At 39.0% G+C, this 20,815-nt stretch overlaps 2 long non-coding RNA genes across 2 annotated transcripts; both read right to left on the bottom strand.

The window, feature by feature from the left end:
• Positions 1 to 1,893: 1,893 nt before the first annotated feature.
• Positions 1,894 to 5,821, bottom strand: LOC122335725. The gene is made up of 3 exons (XR_006249007.1): positions 4,909 to 5,821; positions 2,137 to 2,272; positions 1,894 to 2,034 (listed from the first exon to the last, which is right to left on the bottom strand). It is a non-coding gene; the product is annotated as an uncharacterized LOC122335725 (long non-coding RNA).
• Positions 5,822 to 7,195: 1,374 nt separating this feature from the next.
• On the bottom strand, positions 7,196 to 10,221 carry LOC122351401. Its single transcript, XR_006251752.1, has 3 exons — positions 10,153 to 10,221; positions 7,390 to 7,525; positions 7,196 to 7,292 (listed from the first exon to the last, which is right to left on the bottom strand). It is a non-coding gene; the product is annotated as an uncharacterized LOC122351401 (long non-coding RNA).
• Between the last annotated feature and the right edge of the window lie 10,594 nt (positions 10,222 to 20,815).

Genomic DNA, 20,815 nt, shown 5'->3' with positions numbered 1-20,815 from the left:
GCTCTTTCGGAGTGTGTGTGAGAGCGTCGGGAAATAATAGTGTAGGTGCCGGTTTGATTGGGCAGCGATTGCCAAGTGAAAGCATCCATTCTTCTGGGAGCAATTGATTGGGTGTGGTAATATACCTTGCGGGAGTATCGCGAGAACTTCTTCACGCGACTCAGAGCCTGCTGAGGAAGTGTTGTGACATCGCGAGAGTTACTCGTGACGAGTAAAAGTTTTCAACGAGAAGCATCGGGGTTATTTTCCCTGCTTTTTCCAGGGCGTTACAAAGACACACTCATGTATGAAAATAAAATGCGAAAGTCTATTGAAATGTATCTTTATTTAAAGGGCGTAATAAAGCGCTGTTTTAAAAATCGCATTATTTGAATTTCAGCTTGTTTCCACCGACATTCCAATACGTCACAGCGCTTCGGTGCTAGACAACGAGAGAAAGTTTGCATTTGTTTATGCGTTTGGTTGATGCGTTATCTCAAAGCGACTTACATTGGACTGTAATCTACAATAAGTAGCTATTCAAAGTCTTTTCACGATCTACAGAGATTGTGTTTTTGACTGTTCTACCGGACATCATGTCATTTACATCATCCGACAGTGAAAATGTCCCTGACGACCCTCACAGGTCCAGAAGCGACACATTCTCCGCTGAGTTGGAACTTCTCAACAGGCTGGATGTGTCTAATCTAGGATCCATTGATGATTACACAGAGGAGTCTAGTCTTAGCAGTGCCACATCTGAAGATGAAACTGAGGCGAGCGTGGTCAGCTTTGAATCGGACTCCGAAGAGGCATGCTTTGACATCATGCATTGTATAAAAATGAGCTGCAGCCGCATGTTCATGCAGGACAGAGGATGCAATGATAGTTTGGGATTGCTGAGCGTCAGCAGCCAAATCGTCCCGCAGTCCTCCGATGTCCAGAACATCCTCCATACATCCTACAAGGCTCTAGAAGCAGCAGGGCCTTCAGAAAGCATGGATTTCTATAGTGACCAAGAAGTGTCTTCTGTCGAGTCTACATCTATAGGAGTGTCACCTGCAGACTCTGTGGACAGCAGTACAGGTAACACTGAAATGTGGACCTGCACTACAGTATAAGAAGTATCTAGAAGCACTATAGAGTATAAAGTTCCCAAGTCTCTGTCTCATATTTAAGATTCCTTTACATGGTTGTATATTTTGCATAGAAGCAATTTTAGACCAATGAATGTAATACTCACGGGACATATTTATTAAATGTAAAGTCCAAGTGAATGCTTCTTCGTTTTCGTTTTAGAAAACCATGTCAGTCTAAGGAAGAAAGTGAAGAACAGGATCTGTTCATTCTTCAAGAGGACATGGAATGCTATGAAGCGTCCTTCGTTCAGTTGTGAAACACTGACAGAGCCGTTCACGCTCCGTCTAATGACACAGATCTAGACGGTGCAGATTCAGCACGTCTTGCGGATCCTAGGCTGGGTGAATGGAGCTTTGACAGTGCCAACAACCCCTTTGAAGGAGGACGTGACAATAGCCTGGACCTGTTAAGCATTAGCAGTGAGGAACGGTTGGTCTCGGCAGAGTGGCCCTGCTAGAGAAGAGTGCGCATGTTCTGATCGTGAGAACACGTGACGCAACAGAGTCTTCCATGAGCCTGAAGGAGCCGAGTGACGGAGAGGCGCCTTCTGTGGAGAACAGCACAGGTAAGAACGAAAGTACAGTAAAACCTGGGACATTTGTGTAGATAGTAAATACCAGCACAGTGCACTGGCATATGCAAATGATTCAGTCTTTTTGAATGATTTTTAGAAAAACACCCGGTTTGAGGAAAAGGATGAAGAAAGGGATTTCTTCAGTCTTTAAGAAAGCACGGAAGCCCTTAAAGTGGCCCTCCTTCTGCTGCTGCCGCTGGGACCAGAGTTGAGCCATTTGTGCCTCTACAAGAGAACTCGGAGCCGAATCCAGAGCCAGCTGATCCCAAACCACACTTTGTTGCAGAGCCCTTTGGTTTCCAGCTGACTGATGGTAAGTCTGCTACCACGATTACTGTACCCTTCAGAAACAAACAAACAAAAAAAGCATTTTATTAGTATTTTATTTTACTACTATTTTATTATAACATTGGTTGTTGTTGTTGTTTTATGCGTGTACTTACGTATGTATGTGTGTATGTATCAGGAAGCTTTGGATTTGTGTGAACTGATTCCAACTACTGGGTTCATTGTGAAGACAGTGGCCACCTCAAGCCCTCCACATCAGGATCAGTAGCCTTCGTCTAGCAGACCTGTGACCTGAAGTAGCACATACTTAGTCATATGGCCAAAGCAGGGTGCCAAGTTTCTAGCAGTATTTAGCTCTTAATATAACATGTGTTTTAAAGGTAAATGATTTATTGAAATGTATGCATTTGAAGTACACTGTATAATTTCATTAAGAAGGTTTAAGCTAGTATTTGTGAAATAATCTCCTAGTTTATTGCTATTATAATTGTACAAAAGCATTTCATTTAAATGGATGATGATGTTTAAAATGTTTTTATTTAATAAAATGTACATATAAAAATAATATCTCTCTTTGTCTCTTACTTTTGGCTGCTCCAAAAGGTGAAATGCATCTCAGAAATGTTGAAGTTTAAATGTAAAGTCTGAATTAAAAAAGAGTATAGGCCTAAATATCAATATATTGAGATGAGATTCATTGACGTTTATTTTAGAAAAATCATTATAATTTATTTAAAAATGCAACTTTACCTAAATAGTATAAGATGCAGTCCTTTTTGTGACAGGAAATAAATAAAATGGAATTTCACTGAAATTTGCAATCATAATTTCCACAATAAAGAAAAAGGTTATGGACGATGGTGTGAGTTAAAAAAATACTTGCTCCTATGTCACTTCTGGGGGGTTATCGCATGTCCTCTAAAGCTGATCGATTTCATGTGATAACCCCTGAAGACTCATAGGTTATGAGGAAGAGCCAGGATACATTAAAGAAAAAAACCCCCTGAAATATGGTGCGTATTTACTTTTTGGGTGAACTATTCCTTTAACAGAATCTGCTGCGCATTATTATTTCTAAAGATCAAAATTTATCAGACAAGAGTTATAGATCAGGTCTGTCCGCTTGGTACAAATGTTATTTTTAAATTATCAAGAACAAAGGACTGGATTTTTTTTTTTTTTTTTAAGTTCTTTTCAAAGAATGGGACAAAATCCACACACAGATCACACCTATGTGGAAAATTAAAGATTGTAATTAATGTACCTTTTTGGAACTGAAAAAAGTGAAATACTGGAAGATGGCAAGATGCACTCGAGTCCGTGATAAAGAGAGAGTTTCAGAAATTACCCACTCATTGGGCAGTGAGTGTCATCTCATTTTTACATGCGAGTAAAGCTGTAGACAGTTGGCATTGTACTTAAAGGAAAAGTACATGAGCATTTTTAATATTGAAAACGTTTGTGCATGAACACTAGCACACACCCATTACACAAGTACACTAGTGTTCTTTTTGTGTGATTACTCGGTTTCTGGTTTGCAGGTAGTTTATGTGGTTTTGTGCATTGTAATCACAGTATTTTGCTGGATATCTGATGAGCACACTACTGAGTGCACTGCAGGGCATCGACTCCAAGACTGCGATCCTACTGGGAAAAGTTGCACTCTGGGTGATGGTTTTTATATATGATAGATTTGTCAGTATGTAGAAGTCCAGATAACCTATCTGGCACAGTGAGACGGAGAGGTTATCTGGACTTCTACAGACTGACCCGCAGAATAAAAAAACCTTCCACTGCTCATTCACTCTGCAGGTGAAAATATGTTTCGCATTATGTTAACATTGCACTCCTGGTCATTAAGTGAAAAAGTTGCTCATGCTAATCGAAGTACTCCTTCAGTCACGTTAAATGCTTGTTATGGTTCACAACTGACCACTAGATGGCAGCAGAAAAGCTATTATTGAATGTGAGGGCCCGAGAAGTCAAAGACGAGAAACACCAGCAGTCACCAGAAAAAGAAAGAACTTTAATTAAACTCAAAAAAGTACCTTTACAAAAACAAACCAGGCAGACAGAGACAGACCAACAACAACAAACAAACAAAAAAAACCACCAAAATGGACACCACGACAGCTTATAAAGAGAAAGATGGGCCGTTACAAATTAAGAGGGAAATCAACAACACTTTACATTCAACAAAAGAAATCAAATCAAAAAGATAAACCAGACAAAAAAGAAACGCTAAATCATCCCCAAAGAACCGAACCCATAACCAAACAACATAAATAGACAACTAAATACAATTAATAAAATCAGCAACTTTTCCTTTTCAAATTGTAAAAAAAGAAAGGTTCAGAGAGCATTAGATGTGATTTTTCACACATGGATTGGCCACCGCAGAGTCCATACTTCAACTCCGATGAGAATCTTTGGGATGTACTCTAGAAGACTATGTGAACAGTTCAACTCTCCCGTCATCAATATATAATCTTGGCGAAAAATGTATGCAACTCTGGATGGGAATAAATGTTACGACATTGCAGAAGCTTATCAGAACAATCAAAGCTAAAGACAGTCCAAAGAAATATATGTGTGTGAGTGTGTGTGTGTGTGTGTGACTTTTTTTTTTTTTTTTTTTTTTTGCACAGGCAGTGTACATTGATCATGAAATGTACACTGCCTGTACATTTCAATGCTTTTGTTATGAATACAAGAAAAATAATTATAATAATTTTATAACGTGGTAACATTTACAATTGAATTCCACTTATTTTTACTTGGTGTTTTCTACACACGTGGGTGTGTTAAACACATATATGAAGTATAAGAAATATACATTACCATAAACGAATAAGGCCACAATTTTTGTATTTCTATCTATCTATCTATCTATCTATCTATCATGTTTTTGGATATTCTAAACTTACCGATAAGCGCATCCTGCCCCGTTTCTTTGTCTAACTTCCACGAGCAGGTCGCCGCCATTGTTGTCTTTTCTTCGGCTGATATTCACACGCAGACCTGCTCGTACAGCGACATCCAGCGGCTGAGAAAACTTTCTACTTTGAGCTGATTGGAAGATTGCTTTCTTAATAGAGCATTATCGCCATCTACTGTGTAGTATCAAATAGTATTTGGGGGCTTGTTCATTTTACATGGTATGGGTCTAAAATGGACCAAGTTTGCCACGGTAACGGTTCTGTTCAAATGGAAATATATTTGGTTTGGTTTGATATATATTTCATTCCATTCAGTAGTTTATGTAACACAGGTGGCTCTTTCGGGAGTGTGTGTGAGAGCGTCGGGGGAAATAATAGTGTAGGTGCCGGTTTGATTGGGCAGCGATTGCCAAGTGAAAGCATCCATTCTTCTGGGAGCAATTGATTGGGTGTGGTAATATACCTTTGCGGGGAGTATCGCGAGAACTTCTTCACGCGACTCAGAGCCTGCTGAGGAAGTGTTGTGACATCGCGAGAGTTACTCGTACGAGTAAAAGTTTTCAACGAGAAGCATCGGGGTTATTTTCCCCTGCTTTTTCCAGGGCGTTACAAAGACACACTCATGTATGAAAATAAAATGCGAAAGTCTATTGAAATGTATCTTTATTTAAAGGGCGTAATAAAGCGCTGTTTTAAAACTCGCATTATTTGAATTTCAGCTTGTTTCCACCGACATTCCAATACGTCACAGCGCTTCGGTGCTAGACAACGAGAGAAAGTTTGCATTTGTTTATGCGTTTGGTTGATGCGTTATCTCAAAGCGACTTACATTGGACTGTAATCTACAATAAGTAGCTATTCAAAGTCTTTTCACGATCTACAGAGATTGTGTTTTTGACTGTTCTACGGACATCATGTCATTTACATCATCCGACAGTGAAAATGTCCCTGACGACCCTCACAGGTCCAGAAGCGACACATTCTCCGCTGAGTTGGAACTTCTCAACAGGCTGGATGTGTCTAATCTAGGATCCATTGATGATTACACAGAGGAGTCTAGTCTTAGCAGTGCCACATCTGAAGATGAAACTGAGGCGAGCGTGGTCAGCTTTGAATCGGACTCCGAAGAGGCATGCTTTGACATCATGCATTGTATAAAAATGAGCTGCAGCCGCATGTTCATGCAGGACAGAGGATGCAATGATAGTTTGGGATTGCTGAGCGTCAGCAGCCAAATAAATCCATGCAGTCCTCCGATGTCCAGAACATCCTCCATACATCCTACAAGGCTCTAGAAGCAGCAGGGCCTTCAGAAAGCATGGATTTCTATAGTGACCAAGAAGTGTCTTCTGTCGAGTCTACATCTATAGGAGTGTCACCTGCAGACTCTGTGGACAGCAGTACAGGTAACACTGAAATGTGGACCTGCACTACAGTATAAGAAGTATCTAGAAGCACTATAGAGTATAAAGTTCCCAAGTCTCTGTCTCATATTTAAGATTCCTTTACATGGTTGTATATTTTGCATAGAAGCAATTTTAGACCAATGAATGTAATACTCACGGGACATATTTATTAAATGTAAAGTCCAAGTGAATGCTTCTTCGTTTTCGTTTTAGAAAACCATGTCAGTCTAAGGAAGAAAGTGAAGAACAGGATCTGTTCATTCTTCAAGAGGACATGGAATGCTATGAAGCGCCCTTCGTTCAGTTGTGAAACACTGACAGAGCCGTTCACGCCTCCGTCTAATGACACAGATCTAGACGGTGCAGATTCAGCACGTCTTGCGGATCCTAGGCTGGGTGAATGGAGCTTTGACAGTGCCAACAACCCCTTTGAAGGAGGACGTGACAATAGCCTGGACCTGTTAAGCATTAGCAGTGAGGAACGAAGTTGGTCTCGGCAGAGTGGCCCTGCTAGAGAAGAGTGCGCATGTTCTGATCGTGAGAACACGTGACGCAACAGAGTCTTCCATGAGCCTGAAGGAGCCGAGTGACGAGAGGCGCCTTCTGTGGAGAACAGCACAGGTAAGAACGAAAGTACAGTAAAACCTGGGACATTTGTGTAGATAGTAAATACCAGCACAGTGCACTGGCATATGCAAATGATTCAGTCTTTTGAATGATTTTTAGAAAAACACCCGGTTTGAGGAAAAGGATGAAGAAAGGATTTCTTCAGTCTTTAAGAAAGCACGGAAGCCCTTAAAGTGGCCCTCCTTCTGCTGCTGCCGCGGGACCAGAGTTGAGCCATTTGTGCCTCTACAAGAGAACTCGAGCGAATCCAGAGCCAGCTGATCCCAAACCACACTTTGTTGCAGAGCCCTTTGGTTTCCAGCTGACTGATGGTAAGTCTGCTACCACGATTACTGTACCCTTCAGAAACAAACAAACAAAAAAGCATTTTATTAGTATTTTATTTTACTACTATTTTATTATAACATTGGTTGTTGTTGTTTATGCGTGTACTTACGTATGTATGTGTGTATGTATCAGGAAGCTTTGGATTTGTGTGAACTGATTCCAACTACTGGGTTCATTGTGAAGACAGTGGCCACCTCAAGCCCTCCACATCAGGATCAGTAGCCTTCGTCTAGCAGACCTGTGACCTGAAGTAGCACATACTTAGTCATATGGCCAAAGCAGGGTGCCAAGTTTCTAGCAGTATTTAGCTCTTAATATAACATGTGTTTTAAAGGTAAATGATTTATTGAAATGTATGCATTTGAAGTACACTGTATAATTTCATTAAGAAGGTTTAAGCTAGTATTTGTGAAATAATCTCCTAGTTTATTGCTATTATAATTGTACAAAAGCATTTCATTTAAATGGATGATGATGTTTAAAATGTTTTTATTTAATAAAATGTACATATAAAAATAATATCTCTCTTTGTCTCTTACTTTTGGCTGCTCCAAAAGGTGAAATGCATCTCAGAAATGTTGAAGTTTAAATGTAAAGTCTGAATTAAAAAAAGAGTATAGGCCTAAATATCAATATATTGAGATGAGATTCATTGACGTTTATTTTAGAAAAATCATTATAATTTATTTAAAAATGCAACTTTACCTAAATAGTATAAGATGCAGTCCTTTTGTGACAGGAAATAAAATAAAATGGAATTTCACTGAAATTTGCAATCATAATTTCCACAATAAAGAAAAAGGTTATGGACGATGGTGTGAGTTAAAAAAAATACTTGCTCCTATGTCACTTCTGGGGGGTTATCGCATGTCCTCTAAAGCTGATCGATTTCATGTGATAACCCCTGAAGACTCATAGGTTATGAGGAAGAGCCAGGATACATTAAAGAAAAAAACCCCCTGAAATATGGTGCGTATTTACTTTTTGGGTGAACTATTCCTTTAACAGAATCTGCTGCGCATTATTATTTCTAAAGATCAAAATTTATCAGACAAGAGTTATAGATCAGGTCTGTCCGCTTGGTACAAATGTTATTTTTAAATTATCAAGAACAAAGGACTGAGATTTTTTTTTTTTTAAGTTCTTTTTCAAAGAATGGGACAAAATCCACACACAGATCACACCTATGTGGAAAATTAAAGATTGTAATTAATGTACCTTTTGGAACTGAAAAAGTGAAATACTGGAAGATGGCAAGATGCACTCGAGTCCGTGATAAAGAGAGAGTTTCAGAAATTACCCACTCATTGGGCAGTGAGTGTCATCTCATTTTTACATGCGAGTAAAGCTGTAGACAGTTGGCATTGTACTTAAAGGAAAAGTACATGAGCATTTTTAATATTGAAAACGTTTGTGCATGAACACTAGCACACACCCATTACACAAGTACACTAGTGTTCTTTTTGTGTGATTACTCGGTTTCTGGTTTGCAGGTAGTTTATGTGGTTTTGTGCATTGTAATCACAGTATTTTGCTGGATATCTGATGAGCACACTACTGAGTGCACTGCAGGGCATCGACTCCAAGACTGCGATCCTACTGGGAAAAGTTGCACTCTGGGTGATGGTTTTATATATGATAGATTTGTCAGTCTGTAGAAGTCCAGATAACCTATCTGGCACAGTGAGACGGAGAGGTTATCTGGACTTCTACAGACTGACCCGCAGAATAAAAAAACCTTCCACTGCTCATTCACTCTGCAGGTGAAAATATGTTTCGCATTATGTTAACATTGCACTCCTGGTCATTAAGTGAAAAAGTTGCTCATGCTAATCGAAGTACTCCTTCAGTCACGTTAAATGCTTGTTAGGGTTCACAACTGACCACTAGATGGCAGCAGAAAAGCTATTATTGAATGTGAGGGACCGAGAAGTCAAAGACGAGAAACACCAGCAGTCACCAGAAAAAGAAAGAACTTTAATTAAACTCAAAAAAGTACCTTTACAAAAACAAACCAGGCAGACAGAGACAGACCAACAACAACAAACAAACAAAAAAAGCCACCAAAATGGACACCACGACAGCTTATAAAGAGAAAGATGGGCCCGTTACAAATTAAGAGGGAAATCAACAACACTTTACATTCAACAAAAGAAATCAAATCAAAAGATAAACCAGACAAAAAGAAACGCTAAATCATCCCCAAAGAACCGAACCCATAACCAAACAACATAAATAGACAACTAAATACAATTAATAAAATCAGCAACTTTTCCTTTTCAAATTGTAAAAAAGAAAGGTTCAGAGAGCATTAGATGTGATTTTTCACACATGGATTGGCCACCGCAGAGTCCATACTTCAACTCCGATGAGAATCTTTGGGATGTACTCTAGAAGACTATGTGAACAGTTCAACTCTCCCGTCATCAATATATAATCTTGGCGAAAAATGTATGCAACTCTGGATGGGAATAAATGTTACGACATTGCAGAAGCTTATCAGAACAATCAAAGCTAAAGACAGTCCAAAGAAATATAAGTGTGTGTGAGTGTGTGTGTGTGTTTTTTTTTTTTTTTTTTTGCACAGGCAGTGTACATTGATCATGAAATGTACACTGCCTGTACATTTCAATGCTTTTGTTATGAATACAAGAAAATAATTATAATAATTTTATAACGTGGTAACATTTACAATTGAATTCCACTTATTTTTACTTGGTGTTTTCTACACACGTGGGTGTGTTAAACACATATATGAAGTATAAGAAATATACATTACCATAAACGAATAATTTTTAAGGCCACAATTTGTATCTATCTATCTATCTATCTATCTATCTATCTATCATGTTTTTGGATATTCTAAACTTACCGATAAGCGCATCCTGCCCCGTTTCTTTGTCTAACTTCCACGAGCAGGTCGCCGCCATTGTTGTCTTTTTCTTCGGCTGATATTCACACGCAGACCTGCTCGTACAGCGACATCCAGCGGCTGAGAAAACTTTCTACTTTGAGCTGATTGGAAGATTGCTTTCTTAATAGAGCATTATCGCCATCTACTGTGTAGTATCAAATAGTATTTGGGGGCTTGTTCATTTTACATGGTATGGGTCTAAAATGGACCAAGTTTGCCACTGTAACGGTTCTGTTCAAATGGAAATATATTTGGTTTGGTTTGATATATATTTCATTCCATTCAGTAGTTTATGTAACACAGGTGGCTCTTTCGGAGTGTGTGTGAGAGCGTCGGGGAAATAATAGTGTAGGTGCCGGTTTGATTGGGCAGCGATTGCCAAGTGAAAGCATCCATTCTTCTGGGAGCAATTGATTGGGTGTGGTAATATACCTTTGCGGGAGTATCGCGAGAACTTCTTCACGCGACTCAGAGCCTGCTGAGGAAGTGTTGTGACATCGCGAGAGTTACTGCGTCACGAGTAAAAGTTTTCAACGAGAAGCATCGGGGTTATTTTCCCCTGCTTTTTCCAGGGCGTTACAAAGACACACTCATGTATGAAAATAAAATGCGAAAGTCTATTGAAATGTATCTTTATTTAAAGGGCGTAATAAAGCGCTGTTTTAAAACTCGCATTATTTGAATTTCAGCTTGTTTCCACCGACATTCCAATACGTCACAGCGCTTCGGTGCTAGACAACGAGAGAAAGTTTGCATTTGTTTATGCGTTTGGTTGATGCGTTATCTCAAAGCGACTTACATTGACTGTAATCTACAATAAGTAGCTATTCAAAGTCTTTTCACGATCTACAGAGATTGTGTTTTTGACTGTTCTACCGGACATCATGTCATTTACATCATCCGACAGTGAAAATGTCCCTGACGACCCTCACAGGTCCAGAAGCGACACATTCTCCGCTGAGTTGGAACTTCTCAACAGGCTGGATGTGTCTAATCTAGGATCCATTGATGATTACACAGAGGAGTCTAGTCTTAGCAGTGCCACATCTGAAGATGAAACTGAGGCGAGCGTGGTCAGCTTTGAATCGGACTCCGAAGAGGCATGCTTTGACATCATGCATTGTATAAAAATGAGCTGCAGCCGCATGTTCATGCAGGACAGAGGATGCAATGATAGTTTGGGATTGCTGAGCGTCAGCAGCCAAATCGCCCCGCAGTCCTCCGATGTCCAGAACATCCCTCCATACATCCTACAAGGCTCTAGAAGCAGCAGGGCCTTCAGAAAGCATGGATTTCTATAGTGACCAAGAAGTGTCTTCTGTCGAGTCTACATCTATAGGAGTGTCACCTGCAGACTCTGTGGACAGCAGTACAGGTAACACTGAAATGTGGACCTGCACTACAGTATAAGAAGTATCTAGAAGCACTATAGAGTATAAAGTTCCCAAGTCTCTGTCTCATATTTAAGATTCCTTTACATGGTTGTATATTTTGCATAGAAGCAATTTTAGACCAATGAATGTAATACTCACGGGACATATTTATTAAATGTAAAGTCCAAGTGAATGCTTCTTCGTTTTCGTTTTAGAAAACCATGTCAGTCTAAGGAAGAAAGTGAAGAACAGGATCTGTTCATTCTTCAAGAGGACATGGAATGCTATGAAGCGTCCTTCGTTCAGTTGTGAAACACTGACAGAGCCGTTCACGCCTCCGTCTAATGACACAGATCTAGACGGTGCAGATTCAGCACGTCTTGCGGATCCTAGGCTGGGTGAATGGAGCTTTGACAGTGCCAACAACCCCTTTGAAGGAGGACGTGACAATAGCCTGGACCTGTTAAGCATTAGCAGTGAGGACGAGAAGTTGGTCTCGGCAGAGTGGCCCTGCTAGAGAAGAGTGCGCATGTTCTGATCGTGAGAACACGTGACGCAACAGAGTCTTCCATGAGCCTGAAGGAGCCGAGTGGACGGAGAGGCGCCTTCTGTGGAGAACAGCACAGGTAAGAACGAAAGTACAGTAAAACCTGGGACATTTGTGTAGATAGTAAATACCAGCACAGTGCACTGGCATATGCAAATGATTCAGTCTTTTGAATGATTTTTAGAAAAACACCCGGTTTGAGGAAAAGGATGAAGAAAGGGATTTCTTCAGTCTTTAAGAAAGCACGGAAGCCCTTAAAGTGGCTCCTCCTTCTCTGCTGCTGCGGGACCAGAGTTGAGCCATTTGTGCCTCTACAAGAGAACTCGGAGCCAGATCCAGAGCCAGCTGATCCCAAACCACACTTTGTTGCAGAGCCCTTTGGTTTCCAGCTGACTGATGGTAAGTCTGCTACCACGATTACTGTACCTTCAGAAACAAACAAACAAAAAGCATTTTATTAGTATTTTATTTTACTACTATTTTATTATAACATTGGTTGTTGTTGTTTTTGTGTACTACTTACGTATGTATGTGTGTATGTATCAGGAAGCTTTGGATTTGTGTGAACTGATTCCAACTACTGGGTTCATTGTGAAGACAGTGGCCACCTCAAGCCCTCCACATCAGGATCAGTAGCCTTCGTCTAGCAGACCTGTGACCTGAAGTAGCACATACTTAGTCATATGGCCAAAGCAGGTGCCAAGTTTCTAGCAGTATTTAGCTCTTAATATAACATGTGTTTTAAAGGTAAATGATTTATTGAAATGTATGCATTTGAAGTACACTGTATAATTTCATTAAGAAGGTTTAAGCTAGTATTTGTGAAATAATCTCCTAGTTTATTGCTATTATAATTGTACAAAAGCATTTCATTTAAATGGATGATGATGTTTAAAATGTTTTTATTTAATAAAATGTACATATAAAAATAATATCTCTCTTTGTCTCTTACTTTTGGCTGCTCCAAAAGGTGAAATGCATCTCAGAAATGTTGAAGTTTAAATGTAAAGTCTGAATTAAAAAAGAGTATAGGCCTAAATATCAATATATTGAGATGAGATTCATTGACGTTTATTTTAGAAAAATCATTATAATTTATTTAAAAATGCAACTTTACCTAAATAGTATAAGATGCAGTCCTTTTTGTGACAGGAAATAAAATAAATGGAATTTCACTGAAATTTGCAATCATAATTTCCACAATAAAGAAAAAGGTTATGGACGATGGTGTGAGTTAAAAAAATACTTGCTCCTATGTCACTTCTACAGGGGTTATCGCATGTCCTCTAAAGCTGATCGATTTCATGTGATAACCCCTGAAGACTCATAGGTTATGGAGGAAGAGCCAGGATACATTTAAAGAAAAAACCCTGAAATATGGTGCGTATTTACTTTTGGGTGAACTATTCCTTTAACAGAATCTGCTGCGCATTATTATTTCTAAAGATCAAAATTTATCAGACAAGAGTTATAGATCAGGTCTGTCCGCTTGGTACAAATGTTATTTTTAAATTATCAAGAACAAAGGACTGAGATTTTTTTTTTTAAGTTCTTTTTCAAAGAATGGGACAAAATCCACACACAGATCACACCTATGTGGAAAATTAAAGATTGTAATTAATGTACTTTTTGGAACTGAAAAAAGTGAAATACTGGAAGATGGCAAGATGCACCTGAGTCCGTGATAAAGAGAGAGTTTCAGAAATTACCCACTCATTGGGCAGTGAGTGTCATCTCATTTTTACATGCGAGTAAAGCTGTAGACAGTTGGCATTGTACTTAAAGGAAAAGTACATGAGCATTTTTAATATTGAAAACGTTTGTGCATGAACACTAGCACACACCCATTACACAAGTACACTAGTGTTCTTTTTGTGTGATTACTCGGTTTCTGGTTTGCAGGTAGTTTATGTGGTTTTGTGCATTGTAATCACAGTATTTTGCTGGATATCTGATGAGCACACTACTGGAGTGCACTGCAGGGCATCGACTCCAAGACTGCGATCCTACTGGGAAAAGTTGCACTCTGGGTGATGGTTTTTATATATGATAGATTTGTCAGTCTGTAGAAGTCCAGATAACCTATCTGGCACAGTGAGACGGAGAGGTTATCTGGACTTCTACAGACTGACCCGCAGAGAATAAAAAAAACCTTCCACTGCTCATTCACTCTGCAGGTGAAAATATGTTTCGCATTATGTTAACATTGCACTCCTGGTCATTAAGTGAAAAAAGTTGCTCATGCTAATCGAAGTACTCCTTCAGTCACGTTAAATGCTTGTTAGGGTTCACAACTGACCACTAGATGGCAGCAGAAAAGCTATTATTGAATGTGAGGGCCGAGAAGTCAAAGACGAGAAACACCAGCAGTCACCAGAAAAAAGAAAGAACTTTAATTAAACTCAAAAAAGTACCTTTACAAAAACAAACCAGGCAGACAGAGACAGACCAACAACAACAAACAAACAAAAAAAGCCACCAAAATGGACACCACGACAGCTTATAAAGAGAAAGATGGGCCCGTTACAAATTAAGAGGGAAATCAACAACACTTTACATTCAACAAAAGAAATCAAATCAAAAAGATAAACCAGACAAAAAAGAAACGCTAAATCATCCCCAAAGAACCGAACCCATAACCAAACAACATAAATAGACAACTAAATACAATTAATAAAATCAGCAACTTTTCCTTTTCAAATTGTAAAAAAAGAAAGGTTCAGAGAGCATTAGATGTGATTTTTCACACATGGATTGGCCACCGCAGAGTCCATACTTCAACTCCGATGAGAATCTTTGGGATGTACTCTAGAAGACTATGTGAACAGTTCAACTCTCCCGTCATCAATATATAATCTTGGCGAAAAATGTATGCAACTCTGGATGGGAATAAATGTTACGACATTGCAGAAGCTTATCAGAACAATCAAAGCTAAAGACAGTCCAAAGAAATATAAGTGTGTGTGAGTGTGTGTGTGTGTGTGTTTTTTTTTTTTTTTTTCTGCACAGGCAGTGTACATTGATCATGAAATGTACACTGCCTGTACATTTCAATGCTTTTGTTATGAATACAAGAAAATAATTATAATAATTTTATAACGTGGTAACATTTACAATTGAATTCCACTTATTTTTACTTGGTGTTTTCTACACACGTGGGTGTGTTAAACACATATATGAAGTATAAGAAATATACATTACCATAAGCGAATAAGGCCACAATTTGTATTTTTCTATCGTCTATCTATCTATCTATCTATCTATCATGTTTTTGGATATTCTAAACTTACCGATAAGCGCATCCTGCCCCCGTTTCTTTGTCTAACTTCCACGAGCAGGTCGCCGCCATTGTTGTCTTTTCTTGGCTGATATTCACACGCAGACCTGCTCGTACAGCGACATCCAGCGGCTGAAAACTTTCTACTTTGAGCTGATTGGAAGATTGCTTTCTTAATAGAGCATTATCGCCATCTACTGTGTAGTATCAAATAGTATTTGGGGGCTTGTTCATTTTACATGGTATGGGTCTAAAATGGACCAAGTTTGCCACGATAACAGTTCTGTTCAAATGGAAATATATTTGGTTTGGTTTGATATATATTTCATTCCATTCAGTAGTTTATGTAACACAGGTGGCTCTTTCGGGAGTGTGTGTGAGAGCGTCGGGGGAAATAATAGTGTGTAGGTGCCGGTTTGATTGGGCAGCGATTGCCAAGTGAAAGCATCCATTCTTCTGGGAGCAATTGATTGGGTGTGGTAATATACCTTTGCGGGAGTATCGCGAGAACTTCTTCACGCGACTCAGAGCCTGCTGAGGAAGTGTTGTGACATCGCGAGAGTTACTCGTCACGAGTAAAAGTTTTCAACGAGAAACATCGGGTTATTTTCCCCTGCTTTTTCCAGGGCGTTACAAAGACACACTCATGTATGAAAATAAAATGCGAAAGTCTATTGAAATGTATCTTTATTTAAAGGGCGTAATAAAGCGCTGTTTTAAAAATCGCATTATTTGAATTTCAGCTTGTTTCCACCGACATTCCAATACGTCACAGCGCTTCGGTGCTAGACAACGAGAGAAAGTTTGCATTTGTTTATGCGTTTGGTTGATGCGTTATCTCAAAGCGACTTACATTGGACTGTAATCTACAATAAGTAGCTATTCAAAGTCTTTTCACGATCTACAGAGATTGTGTTTTTGACTGTTCTACGGACATCATGTCATTTACATCATCCGACAGTGAAAATGTCCCTGACGACCCTCACAGGTCCAGAAGCGACACATTCTCCGCTGAGTTGGAACTTCTCAACAGGCTGGATGTGTCTAATCTAGGATCCATTGATGATTACACAGAGGAGTCTAGTCTTAGCAGTGCCACATCTGAAGATGAAACTGAGGCGGCGTGGTCAGCTTTGAATCGGACTCGAAGAGGCATGCTTTGACATCATGCATTGTATAAAAATGAGCTGCAGCCGCATGTTCATGCAGGACAGAGGATGCAATGATAGTTTGGGATTGCTGAGCGTCAGCAGCCAAATCGTCCATGAGTCCTCCGATGTCCAGAACATCCCTCCATACATCCTACAAGGCTCTAGAAGCAGCAGGGCCTTCAGAAAGCATGGATTTCTATAGTGACCAAGAAGTGTCTTCTGTCGAGTCTACATCTATAGGAGTGTCACCTGCAGACTCTGTGGACAGCAGTACAGGTAACACTGAAATGTGGACCTGCACTACAGTATAAGAAGTATCTAGAAGCACTATAGAGTATAAAGTTCCCAAGTCTCTGTCTCATATTTAAGATTCCTTTACATGGTTGTATATTTTGCATAGAAGCAATTTTAGACCAATGAATGTAATACTCACGGGACATATTTATTAAATGTAAAGTCCAAGTGAATGCTTCTTCGTTTTCGTTTTAGAAAACCATGTCAGTCTAAGGAAGAAAGTGAAGAACAGGATCTGTTCATTCTTCAAGAGGACATGGAATGCTATGAAGCGTCCTTCGTTCAGTTGTGAAACACTGACAGAGCCGTTCACGCCTCCGTCTAATGACACAGATCTAGGCGGTGCAGATTCAGCACGTCTTGCGGATCCTAGGCTGGGTGAATGGAGCTTTGACAGTGCCAACAACCCCTTTGAAGGAGGACGTGACAATAGCCTGGACCTGTTAAGCATTAGCAGTGAGGAACGAAGTTGGTCTCGGCAGAGTGGCCCTGCTAGAGAAGAGTGCGCATGTTCTGATCGTGAGAACACGTACGCAACAGAGTCTTCCATGAGCCTGAAGGAGCGAGAGTGACGGAGAGGCGCCTTCTGTGGAGAACAGCACAGGTAAGAACGAAAGTACAGTAAAACCTGGGACATTTGTGTAGATAGTAAATACCAGCACAGTGCACTGGCATATGCAAATGATTCAGTCTTTTTGAATGATTTTTAGAAAAACACCCCGGTTTGAGGAAAGGATGAAGAAAGGGATTTCTTCAGTCTTTAAGAAAGCACGGAAGCCCTTAAAGTGGCTCCTCCTTCTGCTGCTGCCGCGGGACCAGAGTTGAGCCATTTGTGCCTCTACAAGAGAACTCGGAGCCGAATCCAGAGCCAGCTGATCCCAAACCACACTTTGTTGCAGAGCCCTTTGGTTTCCAGCTGACTGATGGTAAGTCTGCTACCACGATTACTGTACCCTTCAGAAACAAACAAACAAAAAGCATTTTATTAGTATTTTATTTTACTACTATTTTATTATAACATTGGTTGTTGTTGTTTATGCGTGTACTTACGTATGTGTATGTGTGTATGTATCAGGAAGCTTTGGATTTGTGTGAACTGATTCCAACTACTGGGTTCATTGTGAAGACAGTGGCCACCTCAAACCCTCCACATCAGGATCAGTAGCCTTCGTCTAGCAGACCTGTGACCTGAAGTAGCACATACTTAGTCATATGGCCAAAGCAGGGTGCCAAGTTTCTAGCAGTATTTAGCTCTTAATATAACATGTGTTTTAAAGGTAAATGATTTATTGAAATGTATGCATTTGAAGTACACTGTATAATTTCATTAAGAAGGTTTAAGCTAGTATTTGTGAAATAATCTCTAGTTTATTGCTATTATAATTGTACAAAAGCATTTCATTTAAATGGATGATGATGTTTAAAATGTTTTTATTTAATAAAATGTACATATAAAAATAATATCTCTCTTTGTCTCTTACTTTTGGCTGCTCCAAAGGTGAAATGCATCTCAGAAATGTTGAAGTTTAAATGTAAAGTCTGAATTAAAAAAAAGTATAGGCCTAAATATCAATATATTGAGATGAGATTCATTGACGTTTATTTTAGAAAAATCATTATAATTTATTTAAAAATGCAACTTTACCTAAATAGTATAAGATGCAGTCCTTTTGTGACAGGAAATAAAATAAAATGGAATTTCACTGAAATTTGCAATCATAATTTCCACAATAAAGAAAAAGGTTATGGACGATGGTGTGAGTTAAAAAAATACTTGCTCCTATGTCACTTCTGGGGTTATCGCATGTCCTCTAAAGCTGATCGATTTCATGTGATAACCCTGAAGACTCATAGGTTATGGAGGAAGAGCCAGGATACATTAAAAGAAAAAACCCTGAAATATGGTGCGTATTTACTTTTTGGGTGAACTATTCCTTTAACAGAATCTGCTGCGCATTATTATTTCTAAAGATCAAAATTTATCAGACAAGAGTTATAGATCAGGTCTGTCCGCTTGGTACAAATGTTATTTTTAAATTATCAAGAACAAAGGACTGGAGATTTTTTTTTTTAAGTTCTTTTTCAAAGAATGGGACAAAATCCACACACAGATCACACCTATGTGGAAAATTAAAGATTGTAATTAATGTACCTTTTGGAACTGAAAAAGTGAAATACTGGAAGATGGCAAGATGCACTCGAGTCCGTGATAAAGAGAGAGTTTCAGAAATTACCCACTCATTGGGCAGTGAGTGTCATCTCATTTTACATGCGAGTAAAGCTGTAGACAGTTGGCATTGTACTTAAAGGAAAAGTACATGAGCATTTTTAATATTGAAAAACGTTTGTGCATGAACACTAGCACACACCCATTACACAAAGTACACTAGTGTTCTTTTGTGTGATTACTCGGTTTCTGGTTTGCAGGTAGTTTATGTGGTTTTGTGCATTGTAATCACAGTATTTTGCTGGATATCTGATGAGCACACTACTGAGTGCACTGCAGGGCATCGACTCCAAGACTGCGATCCTACTGGGAAAAGTTGCACTCTGGGTGATGGTTTTTATATATGATAGATTTGTCAGTCTGTAGAAGTCCAGATAACCTATCTGGCACAGTGAGACGGAGAGGTTATCTGGACTTCTACAGACTGACCCACAGAAAGGCAAAAAAAAAACCTTCCACTGCTCATTCACTCTGCAGGTGAAAATATGTTTGCATTATGTTAACATTGCACTCCTGGTCATTAAGTGAAAAAGTTGCTCATGCTAATCGAAGTACTCCTTCAGTCACGTTAAATGCTTGTTAGGTTCACAACTGACCACTAGATGGCAGCAGAAAAGCTATTATTGAATGTGAGGGCCTGAGAAGTCAAAGACGAGAAACACCAGCAGTCACCAGAAAAAAGAAAGAACTTTAATTAAACTCAAAAAAAGTACCTTTACAAAAACAAACCAGGCAGACAGAGACAGACCAACAACAACAAACAAACAAAAAAAGCCACCAAAATGGACACCACGACAGCTTATAAAGAGAAAGATGGGCCCAAATTACAAATTAAGAGGGAAATCAACAACACTTTACATTCAACAAAGAAATCAAATCAAAAAAGATAAACCAGACAAAAAGAAAGCGCTAAATCATCCCCAAAGAACCTGAACCCATAACCAAACAACATAAATAGACAACTAAATACAATTAATAAAATCAGCAACTTTTCCTTTTCAAATTGTAAAAAAAAGAAAGGTTCAGAGAGCATTAGATGTGATTTTTCACACATGGATTGGCCACCGCAGAGTCCATACTTCAACTCCGATGAGAATCTTTGGGATGTACTCTAGAAGACTATGTGAACAGTTCAACTCTCCCGTCATCAATATATAATCTTGGCGAAAAATGTATGCAACTCTGGATGGGAATAAATGTTACGACATTGCAGAAGCTTATCAGAACAATCAAAGCTAAAGACAGTCCAAAGAAATATAAGTGTGTGTGTGTGTGTGTGTGTGTGACTTTTTTTTTTTTTTTTTTTTTTTTTTTGCACAGGCAGTGTACATTGATCATGAAATGTACACTGCCTGTACATTTCAATGCTTTTGTTATGAATACAAGAAAATAATTATAATAATTTTATAACGTAGTAACATTTACAATTGAATTCCACTTATTTTTACTTTGGTGTTTTCTACACACGTGGGTGTGTTAAACACATATATGAAGTATAAGAAATATACATTACCATAAACGAATAAGGCCACAATTTGTATTTCGTCTATCTGTCTATCTATCTATCTATCTATCTATCTATCATGTTTTTGGATATTCTAAACTTACCGAAGTAAGCGCATCCTGCCCGTTTCTTTGTCTAACTTCCACGAGCAGGTCGCCGCCATTGTTGTCTTTTTCTTCTGGCTGATATTCACACGCAGACCTGCTCGTACAGCGACATCCAGCGGCTGAAAAACTTTCTACTTTGAG

This window comes from Puntigrus tetrazona, chromosome 1 (genome assembly GCF_018831695.1).
Source record: "Puntigrus tetrazona isolate hp1 chromosome 1, ASM1883169v1, whole genome shotgun sequence".
Lineage (NCBI taxonomy): Eukaryota > Metazoa > Chordata > Actinopteri > Cypriniformes > Cyprinidae > Puntigrus > Puntigrus tetrazona.
This window is presented reverse-complemented; position numbering and strand designations above follow the sequence as displayed.